Source organism: Leptonychotes weddellii, chromosome 11, assembly GCF_054177405.1.
Source record: "Leptonychotes weddellii isolate Sample4059 chromosome 11, ASM5417740v2, whole genome shotgun sequence".
Lineage (NCBI taxonomy): Eukaryota > Metazoa > Chordata > Mammalia > Carnivora > Phocidae > Leptonychotes > Leptonychotes weddellii.
The window spans coordinates 72676475-72693601 of record NC_138379.1 but is presented as its reverse complement, the minus strand read 5'-3'; the positions used below and the strand labels follow the sequence as shown (position 1 = coordinate 72693601).

Below are 17127 nucleotides of genomic sequence, written 5' to 3'. Positions count from 1 at the left end.
GACAGATCTGATTCACTCTTTTAGATCCTTACATGAGCAAGGTAAATTCAAGTCAGTTTTAGCCAATTAGCATTTAAAGAGTTTTTTTTTCCTTCCCTAAAGAGTTTTTAAGCACTCACATCAAGTACTCAAGAGTTCCAATGTGTTTCCTTTGGAATATGTACACAACTACAGTGGCTTTACCCAGCAGGTCTTTGCACTGCTGTCTACTTTAAATGCGGCTTATTATGGACTGAACTATGTCTCCCCCCCCTCCCCAATATGTTGAAGTATTAACACCCAGTACCTGAAACTGTTACTTATTTGGAAACAGGCTCTTTACAAAAGTTAAAATGAGGTAATTAGGGGGACGCCTGAGTGGCTCAGTCGGTTAAGCATCTGCCTTCAGCTCAGGTCTTGATCCTGAGTCTGGGGATCGAGCCCCGCAGTGGACTCAGCTTCTCCTCCCTCTGCCCCTGTCCCTAGCTTATTCTTTCTCTCTCTCTCAAATAAATAAAATCATTAAAAAAAAAATGAGTAATTACGATATCCTTACATAAAGGGGATATTTGAAGACAGGACAGACACACAGGGAGAACACTAAGTGAAGATTGGAGACCTACAGCCACAAGCCATGGCACTAACAGAAGCAAAGAGAACGGCATAGAATAGATCCTTCCCTCATAGGTTCCTTCCCTCAGAAGGAACCAACCCTGCCAAAAATCTGATTCTGGACTTGATTTAACTACACTAAATTTTAATGGACTCAACATTTCAACTAAAAGGCAGAATAGGAATAAAAAATTAGCCCAACTGTACGTTTTTTTAAAGAAATAAATAAGAGGACACAGGTATGTTAGAAGGTATACCATGCAAACAATAAAGATAGGTAGCCTGGAGTTCCCTATTTTTAATATCAGATAGACTTCAAGACAAAAATATTACTGGAGATACAGGCGTGTATAACAGTAAGAAACGTGTATGCACCTAATAACAATGCTTTAAAATACAAGCAGTAAACACTGACAGAATTAAGGAGAAAGATAACACACAATAATACTTGGAACTTTTAATATCCCTCTCAACAGCTGATAGAACTAGTCCCCAGCCCAAAGTCACTAACGACATAAAAGATCTGAACAATACTATCAACCACCTTGACCTGATATTTATAGTGTAGAATACACATTCTTTTTAAGTACAAAACAGTATGCTCATCAAGACAGCTATGCTGGGCCATTAAGACAAACCTTAACAAATTTTAAAGGAATGAATGCACACAGAAAATGTTCTCTCTCTCTCTCTCACACACACACAATTAGAAATCAATGAGTTATCAAGAAAACCCCAAATATTCAGAAATATTGAAATAATCCACATGTTGACTGAAGGAATCAAAAAGGAAACCGGAAAGTATTTTTAACTGAGTAATAATTAAAATATATTATTAACATTTGTGGGATATTGCTAAAGCAGTGCTCAGGGTAAAATTTATAGTTTTCAATACACCTATTAGAAAAGAATGTCTAAAAATCAATGGCCTATAACACACTTACCACCTCCCACCCATCAGGATGGCTCTTATTAAATAAAACAAAAAACAATAAAACACACAAAAAATAGCAAGTGTTGGTGAGGATGTGGAAGAAAAAAATCCTTGTGCACTGTTGGTGGTAATATTAAGTGTAGGCATTGTGGAACACAGTATGGGGGTTTCTCAAAAACGTAAAAAATAGAATATCATATGATCCAGCAATTCTACTTCTGGGTATATACCCCAAAGAATTGAAAGCAGGCACATGAACATATATTTGTACACAAATATCCATAGGGCCATTATTCACAATAGCCAAAAGGTAGAGATACTCCAAGTGTCCATCAACAGAAGATAGATAAAATGTGGTATACACATACAATGGAATATTATTTAGCTTTAAAAATGAAGGAAATTCTTGGGGCGCCCGGGTGGCTCAGTCGTTAAGCATCTGCCTTCAGCTCGGGTCATGATCCCAGGGTCCTGGGATGGAGCCCTGCATCAGGCTCCCTGCTCAGCGGGAAGCCAGCTTCTCCCTTTCCCACTCCTCCTGCTTGTGTTCCCTCTCTCGCTGTCTCTCTCTCTGTCAAAAAATAAAATCTTAAAAAAAAAAAAAATGAAGGAAATTCTGATATGCACTACAATATGGATAAATCCTGAGGACAACTATGCTAAATGAAATAAACCAGTCACAAAAGGACATTGTCTAATACCAATATGAGGTTTCTGGAGTCAAATTCATAGAAAACAAAGTAGAAGGGTGCCTACTGGCTACCAGGGGCTTGGGAAGAGAGCAGAATGGGGAGTTATTGTTTAATGGGTACAGAGTTACAGTTTTGCAAGATGAAAAGAGTTCTAGAGATGAATGGCAGTGATGACTGCATAAGAGTGTGAATGTATTTTATGCCACTGAACTGTACACTTAAAAATAGTTAAGGTAGTAAGTTTTTAAAGGTGTATTTCACTATAATTAAAAAAAAAATCAATGGCCTAGGCTTCTACTTGAAAAAGCTAGAAAGAGTGCAAGGCATACTCAAAATAAATAGAAGGAAATAAAGCACAGACATAAAGTGAATAGGAAACAGACCACAGAACAAATTAAAGCCAAAACAGTCCTTTAAAGAGAATCTTTAGCTAGAATGCAAAATTGATAAACTTTCAAGGAAAACAAGAGGAGGAAAAAGAGGGTGGGAGGCAGCAAAAATAAAATCTGGAAAAAAGATATTCAGAAGGACCAGGATGGTAGAATGTTCCAGAAACCAAGAGTGAAGAGTATTTCAAGGAATGGTTGTCAGTGTCAAATGCTGCTGATAGGTCAAATAAGATATAAACCAGTCTATTCGATTTAGCCACAAATTATGACCTTATAATAGCACATAGTAGAGTCAGACTGCAATAGACAAAGATAAAGAGTGTAGAGAAATGAGGAAGTGAAAACTGTAAGTAGAGACAATTCAATCTGAAGAAGTCTGTTTCTAAAGATAGAGCAAGGGAGTTAGCTGGAGGGAAATAAGGGCTCAAGGGAGGATACTGGTATTTTTATAGAATGGGAGAAACTAGAGAATGTTTTTCCCCCAGATATATTGTTTTTATTATAGCAAAATACAGTGAGAATGTTTTGACAGTGGTTGGAAAAGACTAAAAGAAGGAAAAGTTAAAGACAGAGGAAACAACGATAATAGCACACGGTCCCTGGATAGGGAGAAACTTCATTCAGTGCATGAGTAAAAAAATTAGCCTTAAACAGAAGGAGACCCAGTGATAGGCAAAAAGAGAAAAGGAAGGGTGCAGTTACTGTTAAGTTTATAGGTGGGTGGTGACAAGTAGTGAGAGTTCTTGCCTCATAGCTTTGGCTTTTATGTTATTTCTCTTTGAAACTACAGGTAGAGGTAGACTGCTGAGAAGAGAGGAGATAAAGTACAATTTTGAGGAAAATGAAACATGAGAAAAGTGTGGAGAAAAAAACCCCAGAAGGATGGCTAGGAGGTACTGAAGACCCAAATAAAATTGGGAGACAACAAATTTGTAGTGGCAATAATTATGGCTTTTGAGTTTTATCTCAATAAAGTGCCAAAAAATAATCAATGGCTTTGAACTAGTTTTTTTAGAAGAACAATAATCATTACTTAATACTTATATATAGTACTCAATATATACCATTGTTCTAGGTACTTTTTACATATTAAATAATTTAATTTTCATACAATCTTGGGATATAGGTATCACTTGGTATCTTCATTTTACCAGTAAGGAAAACAAAGCACAAAGAAGTTAAGGGAACTGGCCCACGACCACACAACCAGTAAGTATTGAGTCGAGATCTGAACCCAGTCTGTGCTCTTAACACTATGCTGTAGTGGCTCTCAAAGTAAAGCTAAGTAAACCTAGTTGAAGGAAGTAGAAAGAAATGAGGGAGAAACCATAAAAAACAAAGAGGCAGTGATTCCTGTAAATAGAAATAATTCTCATACAGGTATGGTTTGTATAGTTTTATAAGGCATGTAAAAGGCATCAAAAATAAAAGCAACTGTGCTCATAGAGTAAAAGAAAGCCACAAAAAAGGAAATGAGCAGTGTTGGAAGATCCAAAGCAGAAAGGAGAGAAGCAAAGAGACAAAAAAAGGGGGGAAATAGAGGTAGTCAAAATGTAAAAAGGAGAAAAAGATAAAAGTGGAAGAAAGAAAATATACAACACCCCCCCCCGTAAACAACACAAGTAAAAGAGAAAAACGAAATGGAAGCGAGTCCTGCAAACTCTAACATTTTATTTTTGTTTAGACCAAAGATTTCTCAATTTTATCAAAGAGCACAAATACAATATTTAATAGAGACTAGTACTAAATATGCTTGCTAAGAGTAGGTGAGGATCAGACACTTAGGTTAAGATCTGAATTAAGAGGAAATCATTTGAAAAGGAATTATCTAAAGCTGTTTCAGAAGTCAGAGGGGTAGAAGTTCCACAAAATCCTGATTCCAGAGATTCATAGTCTTGGATATATGCTATCCCAAGATATCCGTAGTTATGCCGAATGCATCAAAAACAATCAAAACCAAATGAATAGCAAATTCCCTCAACATACAGAAATACATACATTTTAACAGCTATAGGATAGCAATACAGAATACCGAAATTACAAACTGATTAGTTATAAAACATTTTTAAGTTTTTAGAGCTATACCAAAAAATTACTACAATAGAAGAACACTCAATGTGGAAACAAGGATGATACTGTTCTCCAAGAGTGAGACATTAATAAGTTTCATCCATCAATTTTCACTATTCTAAGACAGTTATCAATATGAAATACCATGATGATACAAGTCAAGTGACTTACTCCAGAATCAGTTATGTAAAAATGTGCTAGCCAAGGTCACCCTTGGCACTAATAATGTTAGTGAATTAATGTAATAAGTCAATATGCCCTTCAAACAGGAGTATAATATAAAGCTAATGTACACAATCATTATTTTAGATCCTGTGACTAAGAATCTAGAGCTTTCCAACTCATTGCCTAAAATAGGGTGACACATTTCCAATATAAAGAACAAAGAAAACTAATGTGGCTTTCAGTTTAACCAGGGGATAAACTTCCCCCAATCATTCTTAGGTACACGGAGAACTGTTTCGGTTGTCAATGTGAGGCATTTAAAGTAAAAACACCCCTTTATAAAGCTTATATGAAAAGTATGCTCATTAGTAGTCTACAAAATATCAGAACCACGGGGGGGGGGGAGTATATATATACATTTGATATATATAATACTTATAAAGATATTAAAAATTATAGATGGAAGGAGCCTAATTAATTAGGGACCCCCTAACTAATGAAGTAAACCCCTTTACAACAGTCTTTGACTCTTGACCATTTTCAGTGACAATTTTTATCCTTTACAGGGCTAGGAAGACTTACTAAAAATTTAAGACAATCATTGTGGGCATGGAGGATATAGCATGTTACTGGTTTTTATACAGCTATCAATAATGTTCTATAATAACAATATATTGTTAATCACTCCCTCTGACATTTTATTATGAAAAATCTCAGATGGAGCAAAATTTAAAGAATTTTACAGGTGAATACGTGCATAACCATACCTCGACTCTATTGTTAACGTTATTATACTTGTTTTATCACATATCTATCCATCCACCAATCCATCTTGATTTTTGATGCTTACTTATTTACTTATGTCAAGATTTATCCATTTATTGAGAGACCATGTAGGGGGCGGGGGGAGGGGAGGAGAGAGAGAGAGAGAATCCCAAGTAGACTCTCTGCCAAGCACGGAGCCCGAAGTGGGGCTCAATTCCATGACCCCGAGATCATGACGTGAGGTGAAATCAAGAGCCTGACACTCAACCAAATGAGCCACCCAGGCGCCTTGATGCTCTACTATTTAAATGCCTATTAAAATGGTATCTAAATGCAGTTTCTGAAGCAAAGTCTAATATACTAAGGATGTGTAAGAGATATGACAAGCACTTGGGGCTGCTGGCATACAATCTTCAGTGTTGCTACAGGACAAACATCAGTCATGTACTTCCTTTAATTCATGGTCAATGAAATATATTTTTTATTACCCATTATATTTACTATGAGGTGTACCAAAGTAGTAAAATGCTAATTCTGAAGACAGACTTGAGTTTGACAGCTGTATTATCAGTTTCCTTACTTGCAAAATAAGATATTAGCAGCAATATCAAAGAGTTAATGTGAAATTTAAATGAGATGCTGTAGGCAATGCTTAGTATGCTAGCTTTTTGAAAGGGCTCAACAAATGTTAGCAATTATTGTTAGTGTATTTTCCCATTCGTTCTACCACAATTGGTTCTACCTGTTATGTGGTTATACATACCTATGCAATTGTTTGTGGCATTTTCCCCCTTACTTTATGTGTTCAAATACTACTAGGAAATCTATTTTACTGAGATTAAAGAAAGAATAAGTGAATGGGTACAAAGCACAGGCATTCTCCATTTTCCCACTCCACTCCCTGAAGGAAATATATGTTCATTCCGTTACCAAAAACAGTGACAGTATACACAGAGGAAAACACACTGGGCACATCTTTTGCTTTTTATAGCACCTGGGTGATAGGTGACTGAGATAAACTGACTAATTGTGCTCTGCCCACTTTAGACAACTGCTGCTCCCTCTTAAACCCTCATTTGAACACATAATTATAATTTCTGTCAAGTTTTGCCCAATCCAAACAAAACGTGCTGTTGTCACTGATCACATGTCCAAATGCCTTTTATATCTGCAGACAGCATATGTATGTCAGTTTTTTTTTTTTAAAGATTGTATTTATTATTTGACAGAGAGAGACACAGAGAGAGAGGGAACACAAGCAGGGGGAGTGGGAGAGGGAGAAGCAGGCTTCCCAGGGAGCCCGATGTGGGGCTCGATCCCATGACCCTGGGATCATGACCTGAGCTGAAGGCAGACGCTTAACGACTGAGCCACCCAGGCACCCCATGTATGCCAGTTTTGTTTGTGGCATACAAGTAGATGGATTCATAGAACTTCCACCATCCACATACCTCTTTAAAGACTTGATTTTCAAGTAAAGCTTGCAGAAGCAAGCTTGAAATCTACTTTTCTGCTCACCTTGAAGGATGTCTTAATGCTTTCTCTTGGCCAGAGGAATCAGAATCTAATTGCAAAATTTAAAATTACTCCTATATCACTTCAAGGAAGTAACATACTGCTAAGCCTTCTGCAGTCAAGACATATGAGAATATATTAGATACTAAAGGGTATACTTCATCTTAAAAATTAATTTGGGTGAGGCTTCTTTAACCATACTTTTAAAAATAATTTTGTCCTTTGAACCATGTATTAAACCATGTATTTGACATATTCAAAAATAAAGATAACCCAAAAATAAATAAAATCAATGAACTGTATCAAATTGGTAGCTTAACTAAACAGAAAAGTATTTCTTTTTTTTTTTTTTTTAAGATTTTATTTATTTATTTGAGAGAGAGAATGAGATAGAGCATGAGAGGGGGAAGGGTCAGAGGGAGAAGCAGACTCCCTGCCGAGCAGGGAGCCTGATGCGGGACTCGATCCCGGGACTCCAGGATCATGACCTGAGCCGAAGGCAGTCGCTTAAACAACTGAGCCACCCAGGCGCCCCCAGAAAAGTATTTCAAGTGACTTCTGAACATCATTAAGTACTCTGATTATACACCTTTATATGATATATTCTAAGGACAAAAAAAAAAAAATGCAAAGAACTCCTAAACTTTACTGGGAAGTTTATTGATAGTAGAATACTGTTACATTGATTTTGAAATGACTGTATGTATATAGAACAGGATTAATGTATGTTAATTTTATTAGGCACCAAGATTTTCATTTAAGAGACAAATGTAAAATCAAAGAAGTTAAGAAAAAGTCTGCTATGTTAAATTTGAATTGGATATATCACTATGATTCAACAAACAAGCAAAAAACCATTTTTTAGTTCTCTCCTCTGAAAGGGCCTCGAAGCAATGACACTCCAGCAGCAGTGAATATGTCAACATCCTGATCTTGGTTTCTATATACCATTTCTCATCAAAAAGAACTAAGACTCCTTAGATAAACAGCCCATTCCAGATCTAGAGCAAAGAAAGTAGCAAGGTAAGCCTAGGGTATCTTGTGCCAGAAAGCACTCGAAGAATGCTCCAATGGCAAGCAGGAGTGTTTAAAAAAAAAAAAAAAGACACAGGAGCCAGGTTGAAAGGGTTCCTACTGGGATAATTTGATCAAAAAGAAAAATGACTGTAACAGTTATAAAAAAATGAATAAATAAAACTCATGAGTCCATAGTGTATCCCGCAAAAAAAGGAGAAAAAAATGCCACCCCTGGGGGTAACTATTTCTCCAACCCTTTCTCCGAATATTGATAATCAAAGGGAAGAAATGAAGCATTTACTCTGCGTTTTCAGGAGGAACTTTAGTTTACCCCTAGTTAATGAAGGAAATCTTTTTTACATTTTAATCTCCAGTAAAACTGATTTAATCAAGACTCACCAAGGAGTGTTAAAATCACTAAGCAAAAGGTAGCCAGAAACAGGATATTTGCTTGGTGTCAAAGTATTATCACAAACAGCAAGCCACATCCTTATAATAGATTTGGTAGTCACCACTTTAGTGGTCATTTGGCATCACTAACAGTGTAGCAATCTGCCATTACATACCAGTTTATGAAGCAGTATGAAGTACACAGTATCACCTGTCAAATATTCTTGCCAAAGGAAGTTTCACCTCAAGCTAATCAAGTTTTTCTTTAGACCTAACTTCCAGTAACAGAAAATTCAAGGGGGTAGGGGAATAAATTAAATGCCACTATGAGGAAACAGACAAGTCTAGAATGTGGGAGCATTCTATAAGACAACTGGTTTGGTCAATTAAGTGTCAGAAAAAAAGGAGATGGGTATTATTCTTTTTAAAAGGACTAAAGGCATAATCATCAAATGCAATACATTAATCTTGGCTGAATACAGAAGGGGAAAAATTTCTCAAGGAGATTTTAGAACAAACAGGAAATTTCCATATGGATTGTTAATTTAGAAAGGTGTTGATAAGGATGTTGGGGATAAGTAGGAGAATGTCCTTTATTTTTAGGAAATGCATGCAGAAATAGTTGAGGGTCCTGATGTTTGTAACTTTCAAATGGTTACACACACAGACACTGAAAGGGAGAAGTGAGGAGGGAACAATAAATGTTACTGAATCAACACAGTGGAGTATTCACTATTTCTTTCTCAATTTAGTAAGACAAATTTCTCATAATAAAGTTAAAATGTTTCTGTACTGAGAGGCAAAGTAGAAATATACCTACACTGGAATTATACCTGGGTACAATTTTCACTTCTAGCTGTGTGATTTGTCTCATCTATATAAAATTCAAGTAACAGTATCTAAGTCATTAGGTTGTTCTGAGGACTAAATAAGATCACTTATGTAAAATGCCTGTGTTGCACAAAATAAGTAAATCTGGTTTCCATAATTAATGAATGTTATCATCCTAAAATACAAGACTACAGGAAAACATTCCTTTCATTATTTTCACATTGCATGATAAGGAAACTACATTAGGCACAATTAAATATTATTAATCCACTGGCAGTCAATGTGAAGTAATGAGGGAAATGAAGATTTATATAATACCTTTTTTAATAGAATAATTCTAACTGAAAGCCTAGGCAAAAGGAAATCACAAAAATTTTACCTAGCCAAACTATTTGCCACCTATCAAATTGTTTAGTGTGCTTATGCTATTAGTCTGTATCCGAAAAAACCTGTAAGAAGTGGAAGAGAATTTTTTCCTGACCTCAACAGATTTAATCTAATTATATGTTGAAAAAACTTAAGTTTCTGTCTTCATTTCTATAAGTTCCAATAAAGTACACAATTACTAGTCTTTATTCTAAATTCTGGTTAAGATTCATAGAACTCACAAGGATGCGATTTCCTTTAATCAGTTCTAATGTACTTGTCATTTCACTGGCAGGTAACCCCTTTTTCTGGCTAGGCCAGCAGAAAATGACTAGATGCAGAGCGATCCTCAGGTAGGGAAGAAAAAGAGGTGTTTGTTATTTAAGAGTGCCATCCTTTTCTTTCCAGTACCAGAGAAAAAGCAGCAGGGGAGAGGGGGGAAAACAGGTCTCGGGCTCGACCAGGTGAGAGGAGGTAACACCTCTGCATTCTTTGGGTTAGGGTGTTTGGCAAATGGGCATGCAAATGATGGGGAGCAACCTGGACGATCGGGGTGATTTCTCCTACCTGGGGGGCCCAAGGCTAGTCTCCTCCCTGAAGGATTAAATACCATTGAGGGGACCCTATGGGGTGTCTCCCTGAGCGGATGGGGTGACAAGACCAGGCTTTCCTTTCCGTCCAGCGCCCAGATGGGGGACGTGTGGTGTCAGCCCCTCGGCGGGCGCGACCCGAGAGCACTGGCGGCGAGGAGTGGCTGGTCATTGCCCTCACTGGGGCCAGGCGGCCCGCTCGCCCTCCCCTCCCCATTACCTGAGGGCGGCGGTGCCGGGGCCCGGAGGCCTGGTGCTCCTCCTCCTCCTCCCCGCCAGGCTGAGGCGGCGAGGTGGCGGTGGCGGTGGCGGCGGCGGCGGCGGCGACAGCCCGGGGGGAGGGGGCGGAGCGCGCGGCTCGCTGCCTCTCTCCTCCCCCGGGAGGCTGAGGGGACCCTATCTCGGGCCGCCGCGCCTAGGCCCGTGGACAGCCTGTGGCTGGGGCATGGCGGCACAACCAGCAGCGTGCCTGCGAGATGGGAGAGTGCGAAGCGGCCGGAGGGAAGCACCCGCGGCGCTCGCAGGGGCCTGAGGGGAGGAGCGAGGGGGCCCGGGGAGCCGCGCGCGGGCGGCCGTTGGGGGCGGTTAGCCGAGGGCAGGCGGCGGTTTGGGGAGCGCGGCGACGGCTCGCGTTTTCTCGATGGGGCGGGGTGGGGAAGGGGAAGGGGACTTAGGGGAGGGGAGGGGGAGGTTGGGAGGGAGCCGCCGCCGCGCGCGTGCGGGCCGGCGCCGCGGCCGTTGCCGCTCCGCTCACTCCAGCCTGTTTGGGGGCACTTTGTTTGTGTCCCACAATGCTCTGCGCGGGCGGCCGGGCTGGGGAAGGGGAGGGAAGGTGGGCGGGGCACAACGAGCTCGGGGGCGGGGCGCCAGCGGGGTGGGGGGGGTGGGGAAAACGAAGTTAATGCGCAAGCGCAGAAGGGGCCGCTCCCGGTCCTTGGGACTTGAACTGTGGGTGGTTGGGTCTCCTTACGCACCCGTCGGTTTTGACACCGTATGTGCGTGTTTGTGTATGTGCACACGTGCGGATTTACATTCATATGCGGCAGAAGTACTGCCCAATTTGGCCTTCCTCTAGCCGTCTTCTCAGCCAGCTCCCTACTTAAACTGACAGAAGCATTTCTGGGCATGGTTCACGCTTATTGCATTTTTTTCTCTTTGAACTGAAAACGAAAGAAACTCCTCGTTTCTCGAGTGGTTTGTGTTAGCCGGGCCGAAACCGGAACACCCAGCCCCTTTCTGTCGGTAAGGGAGGTGAGCCAGTAGTCCGCCCATTTTTCACACTGGGAAACTGAGGCCTGCGAAGACATGTGGCCAAACACGTGAGGGATGCGGTCGCTTTCTTTGTAGACAACCGGCCCTCGGCCGGTATCCCCGATTTTGAACCGCCTTTAGAACTGGCATTCTTTCAATGCCCTAAGATTGTTCTAGCCCTGAGCGATCTGGCAGGAAGTGCGGTTCTGAAATGACTGGAGAAATCAACACCCAAATCTATCTCATTTCCCCAACACGGGGGCACCTAGATCTGTTCGAAAAAAATACGCCTATTCTTTCCACAACCTCGAATCTCATTTTATTACACCATCACTTTCCTGGGCCTTACCGCGGGGGGGATTGTGCGGGGCACCGCGAAGTGACCGGTACTGCCTGGGGAATTTTAGAGTTCTTGGTCAACTGCAGAATCTCGTAATATGTTAAAACATCCAGAACCCTAATCCTTCTTTTCCCCAGGCCTGGCGGGACTGAGACCCGGCAGTGGGAGGGGCGCTCGCCGCAGGCGGAAGGGCGCCCCAGGTGCGTGGAGGCGGACTGGGGTGCGGGCCTGGAGGCCCAGAGCATCTCCGGCTGTCTGCTTTGAGTACTTTGTTTTCCCACGCCTCCAGCTTTTAAACTGAAAGACTTCTCTCCAAAGGGCTTTTTGTGCAAGGTGAGTTGACGTCCTGCTTCAAGTGGAGTGGATTTTTTCTCTGAAACACTTGGCAATATCTAACATTAACCCCTTCCCTAATCCCTTTGATGAGCAGCCAAGCATCCTGGCACCCTAATTCTAATAACTGAACTCGGCTTTAGAAATAAAGGCAATAAAAACAACGTCTAATTTTATAGTCCTTTGCAGTTCCAACAAATTCTCAAGTATGTAAAATGTTTAATCCTCATGGCAACTATACTGGATAGGTTGTACTGTTACTCCCATCATAATTTTTATTATTCCCATTTCAGAGATGGGGAGAGTCAGAAAGATGTGAATTAGGCCCAGAAAGTGTGTGCCGAGATTTGCAGAAGGGGAAGAAGAAGAAGGCGGAACGCACCCTAACCTGAGGAGAGGGATGGTGGCGGCAGGGCGAGAGGCTGCGGAAGGAGCAGGGTCTTGAACCCCTGGTTTGGTGTGTGTTAGATTGTGAGCACGACATAAAAACTGGAGGAGAATCAGGGTGGGAATCAAGTAGTCAAACAAATCCCATCTACCTCTCTTAGGACATGTGGTAAGACAGTTAATAGAAGACATTAGGTAAATCTTTACGGTTTCTTAAGGGACCCAGGTAGCAGCTCTTTCGGAGGTTAGACACACACAAAAGTCTTTCCTTGTTCTTCGTTATTCTCGCCTCTCCTTTTCCCTCCCTTTTGTGCTTTTCAATTTTACATTTAAAAACTCTATCGTCCTCTCACCCCATCTTCACCCCAGGCCTGGAGGATCAGTTAACCAACAAATGGCTGGCTATTGGGCCCTAAGGGCACAGTGCTGGAGACTTGGAGAGGGTGTGAGAAAAAAATACAGAGATTAATTTTGTAGGAGCCCTCTCTGTGTTTTGGCTTTGGGCAGGGTCAGTTTCTGTGGCTACTGCAGCCTCCCACCTTTTTCTTCTGGGGCGAGAAGAGACTTGCCTTTGGGTTGGTGGAGTAAGTAGGCCTTTCTTTGGCACTAGGTTAAATAATACTGCTGTGGGATTTTATGAAACCAGAATCCTCTACACAGGTGAAACAAACAAATGGAGACCTCCCAAGGAACTTTAATTATTAACCTGGTGTAGATGGTTCTGAGGAATTCAGGTTCCAGCAAATAGCTCATTTCAGCCATGAGGTGTTTTGGGGACCAGATTCTGGCACAAATGGCAGTTTCTTGTAGTAGGCCCTTAGAACCGAATGGAAATTTAGTTGTTCAGTCCACGACTCCTTTTAGAGCAAAAGTGCTTTCTACTCGACAGAAAGATCTCTAGTCTGACCTGAATAATCTCAGAGGAGGAGAGCTCATTACTGCACAAATCATCCTTGCTCTCTTATTAGATCATCCCAACTATATTAAAAATAACTAATCTTGCCCCCCATTCCAAAATTTGCACCTCTTCTCCTATTCCATTTCACTGCCCACTCAGTTGAGCAACTCATCTCAGCTACGTCACTGTATTACATCTCAGTTCTAATCTGTCAACAAGTCTTGAATTTGTCCAATCCTGTTGCCACCATCTTAATCTAAGATATCAATAGTTAAACCTGGAGAATTATAATATCACTGTTCTGGATTCCCAAATACACTCTTTTCTTTCCTGCATTCTCTACATAGTAGCCAGAGTGATAATGCATAGTGATCATATTGTACAGCAATTGGATTCCTTTTGTTCTTAGGATAAAGTCCCAAACCTGTAGCATGGCTTTTACAACACTATGCAATCCGGGTTCTTTCAAGATCTTCAGCTTCATCTGTCATTATATTCTGTCAAGGAACATGCCAGTCACAGAATTTTTTTTCACATCTCCTAAAATGCCACACTCTTTCCGCCAATGCACACATTCTTCCCTCTGTGTAGAAATACTTTATTCCTTAGCTAATTCCCATCAATATTCAGATCTCATTTATATATGAACTTTACTGAGATGTAATTCACATGCCATACAATTCACCCATTTAAAGTGTATAATTCAACACTAATCCCAGAGCCTAGTACAATGTCTAGCACATAATAGGTATTTGATACACATTTAATGGACAAATGAATCAATAATGAAATAAATGAATGTGAAGGCCAATTTTATCAGCCAGTAGAACAGCAGCTTCCCAAGACCTGTGATGTCAGGGGAAAAGCTTGCCCTTCAATAAACATCCCCATTCCTCCATAAAAATACCAGAATACCCAAGATCAGAGCTCATCTTTTTGATTTTTCAAGATTCTTCAGGTCTTTAAGATGCAACTATTGAAATACAACTCATCTGCAGAAGGGTAATTGGTGTTTTAATTTTTTTTTTTTAATTCAAGGAAGTAGGTAGTGATTTAATCTCAGTGATTTAATCTTAATCCTTATGTCTGCACTCAGTCCCACCTCCCCACCAGATACAATTTTTTCCCTTTCACGTGATTCACAGCCAAACTTCTCAAAATTATTATCTACACTCAACTGTTCTTCATTTTTGAACCTTCTTCATTACTTCTCAACCCCTCTAATTTGATTTTCCCTTTCGTCCACTAATATCTCCTTAAAGTCACCAGTTATTTTGATGTTGCTAATCCAAAGGGTATTTTTCACCATCATTTTACTGGTTGGAGCAGCATATGGTCTATTTTTTTTTAAAGATTTTATGTATTTATTTGACAGAGAGAGAGACAGGAGAGAGGGAACACAAGTAGGGGGAGTGGGAGAGGGAGAAGCAGGCTTCCCGCTGAGCATGGAGCCTGATGCGGGGCTCAATCCCAGGACCCTGGGATCAGGACCTGAGCCGAAGGCAGCCGCTTAACCGACTGAGCTACCCAGGCGCCCCAGCATTTGGTCTTGTTGAACACTCTTTCCAACTTGAAGCACTCTCTTCCTTGTTTTCACTGATATTCTCAGTGTGTGTCCAAGGTTGAGAACTATCTTCCTAGGCCAGTGGTTCTCAAAATATGGTACTCAGGCCTACATACAGCATCAGCATCACCTGTCAAACTGTTAGAAATGCAAATTCTTAAATCATACCTAGACCTATGAATCAGAAGCTCTGGGGTTAGGGCCCAGCGATCTGTGTTTTGTATTTTGGATCTATGTTCAAGTCTGGGAACCAATGGCCAGGCAATCCCATCCACTCACATAAACTCTGAACTACTGATTCTTAAATGTATACCACTAGCCCAGATCTTTCTACCCAGTTCCCAATCTGCCTATCTAACTGCTTACTAGTTCTACTTTGCTTGGTTTAATCAGAGACATCTCAGAGTCAATATGTTCAAAATAGATTAATGGCCTTTTGTAAACATAGTTCTTGCTCATTGTTTTCTAAGGCACTGAAGGGTACCACTTCAGATCTAGACTCAAAAATCAGAAACCCAGCATCATCCCTGACACCTCCATCATACTCATCCTTACCAAATATCCAATTTATTATTAATTTATATCAATTTTGCTTTCCAAATTAAAAAAAAAACATTTTTTTTTTACCATGGAGGATTTCACACATATAAAACATAGAAAGAAAAGTTAAAAAATATAAAAAATATATAAGTATGTACCTATCACCCAAGCCACCACATCCAGCCATGACCAATACTGCCTCATCCATATCCCCAGTCATTTTTCCCTCCCCATATTATTTTGAAGCAAATTGCTGTTATCATATGATTTTCTATGTAAATATTTTAGTCTATATCTCTAAAAGAGATAGTCTTAAAAAATGCCACAATGCTATTATCATAATTAAAAAATAGCAGTGATTTTGTAATATAAAATATTTACATTTCCAATAGACTCATAAATGCTACTGTATATATAGATTTACAATTTGCTTCAGAGTAGAACTATACTGATTTTGGTTGGTATATCTTTTTTTTTTTTTAAAGATTTTATTTATTTATTTGACAGAGAGAGAGAGACAGTGAGAGAGGGAATACAAACAGGGGGAGTGGGAAAGGGAGAAGCAGGCTTCCCACTGAGCAGGGAGCCTGATGCGGGGCTTGATCCCAGGACCCTGGGATCATGACCTGAGCTGAAGGCAGACGCTTAACTGATTGAGCCACCCAGGTGCCCCTGGTATATCTTTAAAATCCTCTGTATTTTTGTCTCTGTTCCCCAGTAATATTTTATTTTATTTAAGGAACTAGGTTGTTTGCCCTGTAGTTTTGGCCACAATCTGAATTTTGTCAGTTGCATCCCCATGGTGTATTTTAACACGTTCCTTTGTCCTCTGTTTTTTTTATAAATTGGTAGTAAGCTCTAGATGTTTTCTCAGATTCAAGTTTAATTTTTTTGGCAATATATCTTCATAGGGGGCGGTATGTTTTTCCATTAGGAGACATACAATGTGTGCTTACTTCTCTTTTTCTAATGTAATCTCTTTTTTTGGTAACTGCTATTGAGTTATGCCTGGAGCAATTCATTCATTAGGAATTTTAAATGGTGATATAATTCCATCATTCTTCATGTATTAGTTGCAATATTTCTGCAGAGGGAAGCCACCCCTCTTCAATTATTTGATTACTTAGTGATTTAGTTTATATAAGAAAGCAGGATAAATACTTGCTTTTTTCCCTTTTACTAAATATCTCTTAACTCTACTTCTCTCATCTTCAACTATAACATCCTGATCAAAAATCCTTTTAACCTCACCTCTAAGATCTTGAATCTTTGTTATTCTACTCTTCTTACAAGATCTTGAATAATCTGGTCCTTGACTATTTCTCCAGTCTTATTTTGTGCCTCTTTCCTTCTCCTTTTCTTACTATTCCAAGCCATACTGACCTATTTTAATTTTTTAAATCTTCAAGGTCTTTCCCATTTCAGGACCTTTGCACATGACCCCTCTACCTGGAAAACTTTCTCCAACTTCCTCTTTCCGTACTAACTCCTACATTGCT

The 17127-nt window shown here is 40.1% G+C and overlaps 1 protein-coding gene and 1 long non-coding RNA gene across 4 annotated transcripts in view; one reads left to right on the top strand and one right to left on the bottom strand.

The window, feature by feature from the left end:
* Nucleotides 1-11081, bottom strand: part of ZBTB44 (zinc finger and BTB domain containing 44) — a 67084-nt gene extending 56003 nt beyond the window's left edge. Inside the window, exon 1 of one of the 3 annotated variants that reach the window (XM_031025768.2) lies at nucleotides 10536-11081. The gene's annotated coding sequence lies outside the window, so the exon portion shown is untranslated. The remainder of the gene's footprint in view (nucleotides 1-10535) is intronic. The other 2 variants (XM_031025767.2, XM_006731167.3) reach the window with 2 other exon arrangements.
* A 176-nt stretch (nucleotides 11082-11257) lies between these two features.
* LOC145716277 (uncharacterized) overlaps nucleotides 11258-17127 on the top strand; it is a 49520-nt gene continuing 43650 nt past the window's right edge. The window contains exons 1-2 of the long non-coding RNA XR_014138845.1: nucleotides 11258-11566; nucleotides 12044-12239. This is a non-coding gene — a long non-coding RNA (uncharacterized LOC145716277). The remainder of the gene's footprint in view (nucleotides 11567-12043; nucleotides 12240-17127) is intronic.